The following is a 12,500-nucleotide window of genomic DNA, read 5'->3' as shown; positions in this document are numbered from 1 at the left end:
TGAATCATTGAAATTAAAAAGAAACGTAAAATGAGGATTTTATCGCACTTTCAGATAGAATATGACAATCGAATTACTTAGAAAAAAAGAATGTGAAGTTTAGGAAATTATTAACTATGAATCACGAGAAGGTTAAGATAATGATTATCATGTAAATGACAGGAATTTTAAACCAACAGACGACGGTGAATATAGCAGCTGTAAAAATCTTCCTCACCTTGAAATTTACCAAAATCGTACAGTGTTAATTTTGTCATAAGAAGACTTAGCAATACATAAGCTTACCTTTGCCGGAGTTATTGTCTTTCTAATTTGCAAACTCTGACTTGCAAGTAATTCCTTAATACATGCATGAATAGCGTGTCGGCTAATCTCTTAATATGCTGTTGGGTGCGTTCCTTGTGCCACTCCTCTGATAGGAGACTATCGAAACTTTACAAGACTGCTTCACGAGATCCAACGGTTCAGTGAGCAATGGCAGGCTTTGCCGCTTTGCTTGCATGCACCTGATCCTCCCAGGCAACTGATAAGGGGGCGAAAAGTAATTTTTTTCCACCCTTTATTGTCGCTTCTGTAGACACTTTTCCTTTGCAGTCATCAACTTTATTTCATGTGGCGCTTCATTTATTCAAGTAAATGAGGTTTCATGGTTAAAAGCAGCCATTAGAACATGATTAGAGTATATATTTTCACTCGGGGTCTTCATTTTGTCTCTTTTTATGATATTTGTCGGTCTCTTCGACAGAAGTCTAATTCTGTGAGAAATCGATGTTGATGCGGGATTTCTGATATGAGGAGTCTGTTTGAGTCTAGACATCAGCTTCACACGGCTTTTTTATGTAGCCTAACAATCATTTCCTTTTCCTGACCGTATTGGTGAGCTTGGCATGTTTACTGTAGAGCTTTTCTTTACGAAAGATCTTGCTATCAAGGTTCGCCAACTCTCAGAGTAAAATTCAGTTTTTATTATATAATATTTCCAAATAAATATCTTTATTTGACTCTTAATTTATTACAATGGAAACGTTCTCAAACTAAATTCTGCTATATTTGCTTATATATGTCTTATGACGATATTCAGCTTTTTGTTACGTAATACTTCATGTTTCGTTTAAGATTTGTACATACATAAAAACACACAATATATATATATATATATATATATATATATATATATATATATATATATATATATATATATATATATATATACATACATACATATATACTGCATGTATATATATATATATATATATATATATATATATATATATATATATATATATATATATATATATAATACAGGTGTGGCAGTTTGTTGAATATTCTACTTAAATAGGTTTCCCGCATTTGCTGAATAACCTTTAGCAGATCTAGGTGCCTTTTTTTCGGTGTGGACATTTCCTTACTTAATAAATGAGTAGCATCGATAGGAAACCAGCATCATATTTTAGCAGATTTCTCACAGGTATTTTTGTGTAACTGCTGTAGATGACAGTATATTTGAAGGGAAATATCCTAAAGATCTGCAAAGAACTTCTCAAAAAGTACCGTTCAGTGGTTAAAGGAATTGAGATTTAGATTTCAAGTCAGCTATGCCACTATTACAAAATCAAATATTGTCTTCAACGTAACTAAAAGAATAAGAAACTGATTCAGAAAACGATGGTAAGTAGCTATCAGAAATTTGCTAGTTCCTGAAAATTGTGTTTTCCTGGAATTATGTAATTACGGGCATTAAATTGATAACATAAATGAGAAACTACCGAAGGGTTAAAACATCAGAATTATTCGTAAATCTTACTTGTACCACTGGAGTTCTCAGAAGTAGTGTTGAGCTTATGATTATCAGCATGTCCTTTTATGAACTATAAAAATCTACTTCATTCTTCTTAAGCAAAATGATGTCAGTTTTGGTGTCAAAATATTGCTCTGTTTTGCATTATTTTCTCGTGATCAGTGTAGATTAAGCACAGTGCTCCTTCCGTAGACTCTCTCTCTCTCTCTCTCTCTCTCTCTCTCTCTCTCTCTCTCTCTCTCTCTCTCTCTCTCTCTCTGCCTAGCAGTAAAATTTTTGGTTCACTCAAGATATCGTGGCAAATATTTTGTGCCCATGCTACCCATTTTCTCGTTAGTACAAAATTCCCAGTCGTAATTTGAAATGTTCAGCACAAGCATGCTAGGTACTAGAAGAGCATCTATATCCTGTTTAATTTAATGTTTATCTTGTTCCTCCCTAACCCCTCCCCCACCCAACCCATTCCCCCGCCACTGCACCCCCAGTCGTTGTTTTCATTGCACGCATTGTGTTTGTGTTTCATTCACCACTTGTTGATCTGGCATTCTGGGGACACGCGTCTGCCTCTGTGTCTCACGAGGAAGCTCTGTGCTTTTTCGGATCTATTACTGGGTCAGACCTTTCGAGGCTTTGTAGGATACAGTTTTATAATCCTCTGGTTATTTGATTTTGGTAGGTCCCGTAAGATCACGGCTAATGCTCGCCGATGCGAATGCTATTAATTCTTGCCCATTCATCTTAATTTTTTTTGTTCACTTGCTTGATAACTGTTAAAGTAGGCTAAGTAGGATCATAGTTAATGCTCATCAACGTGAATTGCCCATGATTCCTATTCATTCGTCGTAATTTTTTTTATTCCAAGCTTCTCCGAATTTACGTAGATATAATTATTAGTTCGATGATAAATTTATCCTCATTTATGTTGTATTATGTCTCTTTTGTTTCGGTTGGTTTTTATCTTTATCAATTCATTTGATTTGTTCGGTTATTGATATTCTGTCCATGAAAACTTGGCTTGGCCCTTTTGGCTTACTGCCGATATATTTTTTGTGTATAATTTTAATAATCATAATAATAATAATAATAATAATAATAATAATAATAATAATAATAATAATAATAATCAATAATCGCAAGAAACCTCGCGCAGTAACTAAATATCAACAGTTTTTGTTGCAAGTGTTATTGTCTATCTTTTTTTTATGTTTGTAAATAAAAAAAAATTGTTGGCGAGCCTTTTCCATGTGGTTGCTTAAAAAACGCTATGGCATCATTGTTATTGTGTCCATAATGAGCTTATTCACTCGGAATTGATGAAAGCTTTAAAAGGCTGGAGCACAGTCTATATTCTGAAGTAGCGCAGGAGCAGCTGCTATTGATCTCAATAGATCTAATGAATAGGCTTCCAAGTATAAAGAAGGAAGTGTGTTGTGGTTTGGGTTTAAATTTTTGTCGTTAAAGACTTGTTGTGTTTATTGCCACTCATATATTTTCTTTTTCACGTGCAGGAAGACGGTTGCTCTGAAACTAATCTGAAACGACTTCCAAAAAAGTCGTGGAATTTCTGCTAAACCGCTTATAGTGTTAAAGGACTGCCAGATTGTTAGTCTTCCAAGCTGGTAAGTATATATTTTTCTAACATTTTACAAATAAGAGACTTCTTCTCCAATTCGTTTGTTTCATAAAAAATAAGGATAGACAACGGTACTCTGTGTGAAAGATACAAGGCCCAACAGTACAAAACATGGAACATAACGCACTTTCAGTTTTAGTATTCAACAGGATCAGATTTGGCTTCTGTTCTTCAGATGTTAGTTTTTGAATACACAGATATGGTGTTGTGTTCTCTTAGTTTTTCTGGTAAAACTTAATGATATGAATTAGAAAACATAGATCCATATAAGTTGATAGTTCACTAATGTCTGCAAGCTGATCATTATTGCTGAAGCAATACTGTTTTAGAAAACAAATACTTTTGAATAAATACTGTTCTGTTTATTTTGTAAAATAGTGCAATGGCAGTTAAAGTCTTCGACGCTGGAAATATTATATATATAAATACATATATACTGTGTATGTGTATATGTATATATATATATATATATATATATATATATATATATATATATATATATATATATATATATGAAAATCAGCTCAGTGGTCTGGTAAAACTAACTTTTTTTATCACTTACATACTAACTTTTTTTATGTATATACATATATATATATATATACATATATATAATATAATATATATGTATATATATATATATATATATATATATATATATATATATATATATATATATATATGATCTATTATATCGCTTTTTACTAGGTAAGTATGTAATTGTAATAACCACGATGCCCCTTAACTTCAAGAATTCTCTTCACCTTTTTGGGTATTCTTGTCACTACATAGCTTGAGATTCAAATGGAAGAATATGAAGAAATTATGACTCCTTCAGCTGGATTCGAACCCGCATCCGCAATATCAGAAAGAGGTCACTATTTATATATAAATAAATATATTATATATATATATAATATATATATATATATATATATATATATATATATATATATTTTACATATGTTTAATTATTGTCTATTTCTTCTAGATTTTGACTATAAAATTGTGAATTACATCTTCTTCATTCCTACCACTACCCCGAAGCTAAGGGGTCGCTTGCCGGTTGAGATGAAGAAGAAAATTTAGTCAATAAATTTATTATTAAAAACTAGAACAAATTGAAAATAATTTTTGTCTGTGAAATTCCAGCTTCGTCAGGCAGCAAAAAAGTTCCGCTTAATTTTTATCGAACTTTCTCCGGAAGATCTCAAGATAGAGGGTAATTAATTACCCGACTCATCCAGGACATTTTATTGCCAGCTTTCTCTTCCCCCTTCCGTCTATCCGCTTATTCCTCAGTGTATGTTTTATCGCAAGATAACACCACATCTCCATCATTTTATGCAAAGCAGGAACTATTGCCTTTCATTCACAGGAATTATAGTTAATTAATATTCCAAGCATAAATTTCCGAACAGAAGTTTGGGAAGTCATTTCTTGAAGGTACTAAAACCAATATGGGTTTAATACACAAAGTTTAAGCCCTAATGAGGCGCCCAGATTAACCCCAATGGATTAATAAGGCACCTTAAAATTCTTTAATTAAGAAAATCATTCACTCATCCCCTCAAAGGAACAATAACTTGGATTATGCATATTTCATGAAAGAGCTAAACAAAGGATACTCGAAAGTTTCTATCGTTTGTGTCTTCATGAGAAATACTAATGGGAAAGAAGCGATTCAATCCACTTTCTTTTAAATTATTATTATTATTATTATTATTATTATTATTATTATTATTATTATTATTATTATTATTATTATTATTATTATTATACATGTATATATATATATATATATATATATATATATATAATTTTATTTATATACAGTGTATATGATAATTTTTAGTGTACTGGATGTCCGTGCGCGAGTCCTTCAGATTGTTACTTTGACAATATTTTTTCCCCTGTAAAAATAATGTTTTGATAAATATTTTTATTATCGACTGATTATTGTTTGTTTCATAATATCTATCATTTATTCATTTTTATCTCCATGACCATATAACATTGGCATTCGTTATTTACATTTCTTTTTCTTTTTCTGTAGAAGCATCGGTGTTACATTTTCCATTACCAAGTTTTATCCTTTTTAAGAGTGTGGGACATGAATGTTTATACATGTTTCATAATAATAATAATAATAATAATAATAATAATAATAATAATAATAATCTAAATATAAAAATTTCTGAATAAAAACAGGAATAACGCCAAGGCCAGCTTCTGTGGCTGATGACTCTTTCGACTGCGATTAACATTTAACTGGAGTTCCGAATAGGTAACTTTGAAGAGTCACATCTTGGAAAATTGAAAGCTAATAAGCGCATAATGTGCAAAGTTTAAACTTCCGTCAGGCTGGTATTTCAAATTTTTTTTTTTTTATTCATTAGGCATCTGAACATCTTGAATTAGAAAGGAGATGCCAACTGAAAGGTGGGATATTTAGATTTTAGTGCTTTATTTTAGGAACTAATATATATATATATATATATATATATATATATATATATATATATATATATATATATATATATATATATATATATATATATATATATATGTATATTTATTTATTTATATTTGTGTGTATATATATACACACACGCACACACATACACACACACACACACACACACACACACACATATATATATATATATATATATATATATATATATATATATATATATAAATTATATATACAGTACAGACATTCATACGTTAGCTTTATTTTACTTCTAGCAGAAAATGAAACAGAATTAGCTCCTCATTCGTACAAAAAGTAGAATTTGGATCATAATGTGTTAATGCAGTTTTAATTCATTTACTAATTTTTTCCATTTACTCATTTATCTAAATTAATTCATCGGCAATATTTCATTAATGCATATCATAACGCAATGAAAGCTACCCATTATAATGAGTTGTCATTAATGGATATTACTACACGTTACTGTAACTTCTACAGAATTGTTACTTTACAGTTCTGAGGTTTCAAAGCGTCAGTCACTTTACCGCTATGTGGGTACTGGCTTTTCCTGATAAACTTCAAACTGAATGTCGTGTATTTTTTGATTGGCTGATTTATGTAAACTGGGTTGATCTTAGTTGTCTTTGAATTAGGTTTTTTTTTTTTCTTAAAAGCCTAAAATTACTTCATCAGAAATCGTTTGCTTTTGTTAGTGTTACCGACGTCGGCCCTGTGCGTGTTTATCTTGGCGACGGTACGCTAATGAGGGATGAAAAACTTATAATTTATTGTGAATTGTAATTTTTTAACTGAGAAGCTTATAAAGTATAATGCTTACTTTTTTAATCACTCGCGCAATCATTTGAGTGGATTTCAGGCCTCATTTTGACCTGTTAGATAAATTGTTCATGCTGAACTGATGTAGAGTGAAAGCGATTTCCCACAAGAAGTTATGGTCGTTTTTGTTATTTTTATGAATGAATAAGATGCAGTGTTCAACACAGTCAAGATTAACATGATTTTAATTATGTTAGCGACTATGAAGAATTGTATATTCTACAGTGACTGTATTCCAAATGAGGCAAAATAATATGAGAAAGAGAGAGAGAGAGAGAGAGAGAGAGAGAGAGAGAGAGAAGAGAGAGAGAGAGAGAGAGAGAGAGAATATATTATTAACATGTTTTTACTCAGCGAGTTGCAAAGAATTCTTTATTTCTGATACAATTATAAAGTTTTTATAACTGTATCAGGAAATAAAGTGTCACAGAATTTCACATTTTAAAGAAAAATATACGCATTTTAAAGACTCAGAAATAATCTCAAGTATGCCAGATCATGGAAAAAATCTGAGGAAAGATGACTTCAACCACAGCAGAGGAGCAATGAAAGTAAATAACGAGACGAAGTGTTTCACATTAGAGACAATATTCCGTGACGTAAAGTTTTAGAATGTCAGACAGCATGACGCATAAAGGCATTTGACGAAGACTTCGAAAGTTGAGGGAAATGAAGTAAAAACCTCTCAGCTCTGGTGGAAGTTTGGGGAGAGCTGCCAAAGAAAAAGAATGAAAAAAAAGATGTTTTGGGACAAGTCATTTTTATCGTGGAGTGACAATTGTTTTCATTAAAAGGGTATGGTTGATGAGTGCCATTGTAAATTAGAAAGAAATCGTCATTAAATAAGTATTTGTAGAAATTAACGAAGGCAATGATGATTTTAGTAAATATTTAAGAAGAGAATGAAACTGAAAACCGTTCGTAAATCAGTGAATAATGTGAAGGACAAAGATGGTGAAAACCGCGTGAATAAGTACGTATCTACGAAGAATGGAGTTAATGATATTTTGAAAGTTTTCGAAAGGAAAATGAAGTTAAAGACTCGTGAATAAGTATTAACAAAGCAAAGTAGGTTTAATACATTTTTGATTGAGTATTCACAGAGAATGAGAAAGTTAGTAGTCTTGAGAAAGGAAGGAGTCTTTTTTTTTTTTTTATCAGTAGAAGAAAGTTGTTGAATGGTATAAGTATAAAGTTACGTAATCTGACATTGGGGATGTTTAGCTAATGTACGGAAAGGCACAGAAATTGGACATGGCTGCTGACGGGAGAACGTTAAAGGCGTAAGTACTAAAAGGAAACAGCTCCAATTCCTCATAGAGTATCCACAGGGTGTAAAGATGTTGATGATTAGATATTGGGGAAATTAAATAGTGGTTAGTCAAATAGAAGATAGCTCGCGGTAAATTACGACTCTTTAGTTGCATACTAAGGGATTTAAGGTGTAAAAATTTGCTCGAGAGCTCAGCCACTGCCTTATTAAGGCAAAGCTGTGGGCAACAGGCGCCATTGGCACAAGCAAACCCAGGTAAATGGGTTTTGGAGCTAGCTGTCTCAGAAAAAAATGAAAGCGATCACTTTCTGAACCCACATTCAGGAGAAAAAGTGGGTGAATATAAATTAGATACCAGTGCTTACACAAATATACAAGTATATGTGTGTGCATATATATTTATGTGGATGTATACATAATATTTAAGTTTTTTAATATGGCAGGAACTCGTGTTCCTTTCTTGAAACATCCCTCTTTGGATGATGAAATGAGGAGTTTCATTTGGGAAAAGGGAGATTATTTGAAGTACTGTTATATTACAGTTGGGAAGATCATGTACAGGTGCACAGGAAGATTGATACGGTTATCACTAAGAATTTAACAGAGAATATGCACATAAATAAAAGTGGGTGTCCATTCACATACATAACGTCCCAAGCTGGTATTCCATCATGTTGTTGGCAGGACCAACAGCTGTCTTCACCCTAGCTGTGCCCAGCTTATGTATATGTATATGTATATGTATATATATATATATATATATATATATATATATATATATATATATATCTATATCTATATCTATCTATATATATATATATATATATATATATATATATACATATATATATATATATATATATATATATATATATATATATATATATATATATATATATGCGGGCGTGTGATAGAATCTAATGTTCTTTTTACCAAACATACATGGTCAAATGGTTAACGTCACCTCAGTCTGATATACCCGAATCCTGCTTCGGGCATCAGAATTTCTTCGTTTGGGTCTTCATTTGGATCATAGGTTTTGTAGTTTAAAGGAACCGAAAAATTAAGAGGTCACTGCGGTTATTTTATATATATATATATATATATATATATATATATATATATATACTGTGTATGTATATACATACATATATATGTATATATACATAGATATATATATATATATATATATATATATATATATATATATATATATATATATATATATATATATATATCCATTCCAGCATGAACCATAACTTCTGGCGTATTGCAGCCACCACGAATGCCGTTGTAGAAGGAAAACCGAAAGAGAGAATCTCTGTAAAATGAACATATTGATCATTCACCATCCAATTACTTGAATTTAAGTGGAACGGCAAATAGCGTATCGGCATCTCTATAATGATCACTGAATGGCAGTAATTAAACAGAAAAAATCACAGACCTTGTCGTCTGTGTCTCCACTAATTAGCGAGTGAACTCGTTTGGCGATGAAACCTCCAAAGGGAATATAATATACACTTCATTAACTGACCAATATTTTGTGGCAGTAAAATTCGTTACCGTTTGGTGTTTTTGTTCCACGTAATATTGCGAAAAGTTGGTTGCTGATTGCATGGCAAATAAAGATTTTGCAACTTGAATTGCTTTTTTGTATAGTGGGATGCCTTTCACCTCGATACTAAACAGCTGTTGCGCATCTGAACCTTGGCCCAACAGTCACCGACATGAGAGAGAGAGAGAGAGAGAGAGAGAGAGAGAGAGAGAGAGAGAGAGAGAGAGAGAGAGAGAGAGAGATACTTGTGATAAGTAGCTTTCGCATTAGAGAGCAAAGCCAACCCCGCAAAGGCCTTTTGCCTTTTGCCTTTGATTGAATTAGTACCACTGAAAGCAGATTACAGCAGCTAATAATATAATGAGTGTTTCGTAAGAGAGCATGCTGCTGAAAATGATATTATTATAGAATATTAGACAATTATATAATGCAGAAGAACTCGAAGAAAAAACAATGCTGTAGATTAGGTATGAGCGAGAGCAAACTAGACCAGTGATTAGAATGAACAAGAGTTTTAGGAGTAAGGCAGATGATTAAAAAAAGATAAAAAAAAGACGTGAGCGGAGAGAATGAGAGTGAAAGGCGAAATAGCGTGATGTAAAAAAATACAATTACAAAAAGATTCAAATTGTAATCGGTATTTCTTTTATTTGGAGGATAGGTCCCCTGAAATGATCATTTCGAAATTTTTTTAATATTACTAATGTGACTAGGACTCTCTGCTACGTGGCCTCGTAAAATCCGTAACTCTGAGACTGCACTGCTGTTTAAAAAAGTAAGAGAACTTTATAACAGAAACTTATCAGAACTATATGGGACGCAATTGCAATGTTTTTTTTATTTATGCTGTTGCGCAGTCTTTGATTATATATTCAGGATTGAAAATGTTTTGGAAAGACCAGCAGAGGAGAGAAAATTCATCGACATGTTCATTGTCTATAATGAGATTCTACTCTCGAACATTTTCTTTTGCTGTTGTCAAGACAGATATATGGGCGGCTTCTGAATCGTGTGCATCTGCACGTAGATCAGTAACTCTGGATGTATTACAATATTGTTTAATCACTGATCCTGAAAATATGAGAAGAATGGAACCCCATATTTCAGGTCAGTAATGGTCATGCGCAAAGATCTAGCAGCCCGTCAGAAACTCGTCCGACATTAAAAATAATCAGACCCTTACGTGCAAGGTATTTTCGATGTGATGGAACAAGAATGTTTTTAGCCTCTTACCTTTTGCAATTGAAAGGACCCAGATTTCCGCCGCATAGTTATAATTTTGCTTATGCGTAGTTAAAGGCATCACTGGAACAACTCTTCAAGTTTTAAAGTTTAAAAAACACTGTCAACAGCACCACACACTGTGTTCAAGGGAAAGCAAGTAAAAAATGCGCTGAAGTATCTTCGACGGAATCGAGTTTTCTGTACATCGTATAATCAAGGCCACCGAAAATTGATCTATCTTTCTGCGGTCTCGGTATAATGCTGTATGAGCCGCAGCCCATGAAACTTTAACCACGGCCTGGTGGTGGCCTGGCCTATATCGTTGCCAGACGCACGATTATGGCTAATTTTAACCTTAAATGAAATAAAAACTACTGAGGCTAGAGGGCTGCAATTCGGGATGTTTGATGATTGATGGGTGGATTATCTTCATACCAATTTGCAGCCCTCTAGCCTCAGTAATTTTTAAGATCTGAGGGCGGACAGAAAAAAGTGCGGACGGACAGACAGACAAAGCCGGCACAATAGTTTTCTTTTCAGAAAACTAAAAGGCGACAACTATTAATTAGCAGCTTCCTCTCTCTGGCTTTTAACTAGTCCAGAATATTAATTTAAGAATACATGGAATGCTTTGCTTTGCTGGTGACTTTTCTGATGACTTAAGGATAGTTTACCTGCATATCGGGTGAGTAAACTCAACACTGGCCCGTAGGGGGTTAGTGCCGCCAGTGCACCTCATGCGGTGCACTGTAGGCATTACTTAAGGTTCTTTGCGGCGTGCCTTCGGCCCTAACTGCAACCCCTTTCGTTCCTTTTACGGTACCTCCTTTCAAATTCTCTCTCTTCCATCTTACTTTGCACCCTCTCCTAACAATTGATTCATAGTGCAGCTGCGAGGTTTTCCTCCTGTTACACCTTTCAAACCTATTACTGTCAATTTCCGTTTTAGTGCTGAATGACCTCATAGGTCCCAGTGTTTGGCCTTCGGCCAAAATTCTATATTCAGTGCAAACTCAACACTGATAAAGATTATACTAATTTTCTTTAGATGAGGTTTCTTTTGGCAGATGAATTGCTTTTTATAAAGAAAATCCGAAAGAAAAATGTTGTAATATGCTGGGGGTATTAGTAAGAGAATGATAGACGTAATCTTAAGTAAGAGCTTGAATACATGCATTTTCATATCAAGAATGTTTGACTTCATTTGACACTATGGTAGGTTCAGCGAGTGAATTAGATTATAGACCGACTGTCGACTCCTTTTTGTGAGTTCCTCTAAGTGTTAAGTCTGTCAGTTTGAAACTCGGGTACAAACTTTTATGACTTTCATTGGAGTAATTATTTCCAACTAAGTCGCTTTACAGTAAAATTTCCAGAAACCAAATTGATGCACTGAATTGCTGTATGAAATAGATTTTTTTCTGTAAAAGACAAGGAACCCTTGTATCAATACAAATTGACCAAGCAAGCGCATCGAAAGATTTTTATGTCTGAAGGTGGTTATGCTCTCACTGTTTTAATGAAATAACTCTTAAAAGCCTTCTGGGTCGTAGTATTCGGACTTCTGTGACACCAATGTCTAAATAAAGAAGATACAGTATAGAGCTGAAGTCACATACTTAGATAAGTCTTGATTGAACATTACCTGAGCTCAGTTATTATTTCGTTAACACTTAAACGATGCGCAGATGTCATGGC

The 12,500-nt window shown here is 33.1% G+C and overlaps 1 long non-coding RNA gene across 2 annotated transcripts in view; it reads left to right on the top strand.

Moving 5' to 3' along the window:
* The window catches only part of LOC136849928 (uncharacterized), a 378,285-nt gene that overhangs the window by 358,355 nt on the left and 7,430 nt on the right, over positions 1-12,500 (top strand). For both annotated transcript variants that reach the window (XR_010856479.1, XR_010856477.1), the window contains one exon: positions 3,307-3,417. This is a non-coding gene — a long non-coding RNA (uncharacterized lncRNA). The remainder of the gene's footprint in view (positions 1-3,306; positions 3,418-12,500) is intronic.

The sequence above is a fragment of the Macrobrachium rosenbergii genome, chromosome 2 (assembly GCF_040412425.1).
Source record: "Macrobrachium rosenbergii isolate ZJJX-2024 chromosome 2, ASM4041242v1, whole genome shotgun sequence".
In the NCBI taxonomy this organism is placed as follows: domain Eukaryota; kingdom Metazoa; phylum Arthropoda; class Malacostraca; order Decapoda; family Palaemonidae; genus Macrobrachium; species Macrobrachium rosenbergii.
The sequence above is the reverse complement of the archived record's forward strand: the minus strand, read 5'-3'. Positions and strand labels throughout refer to the sequence as shown.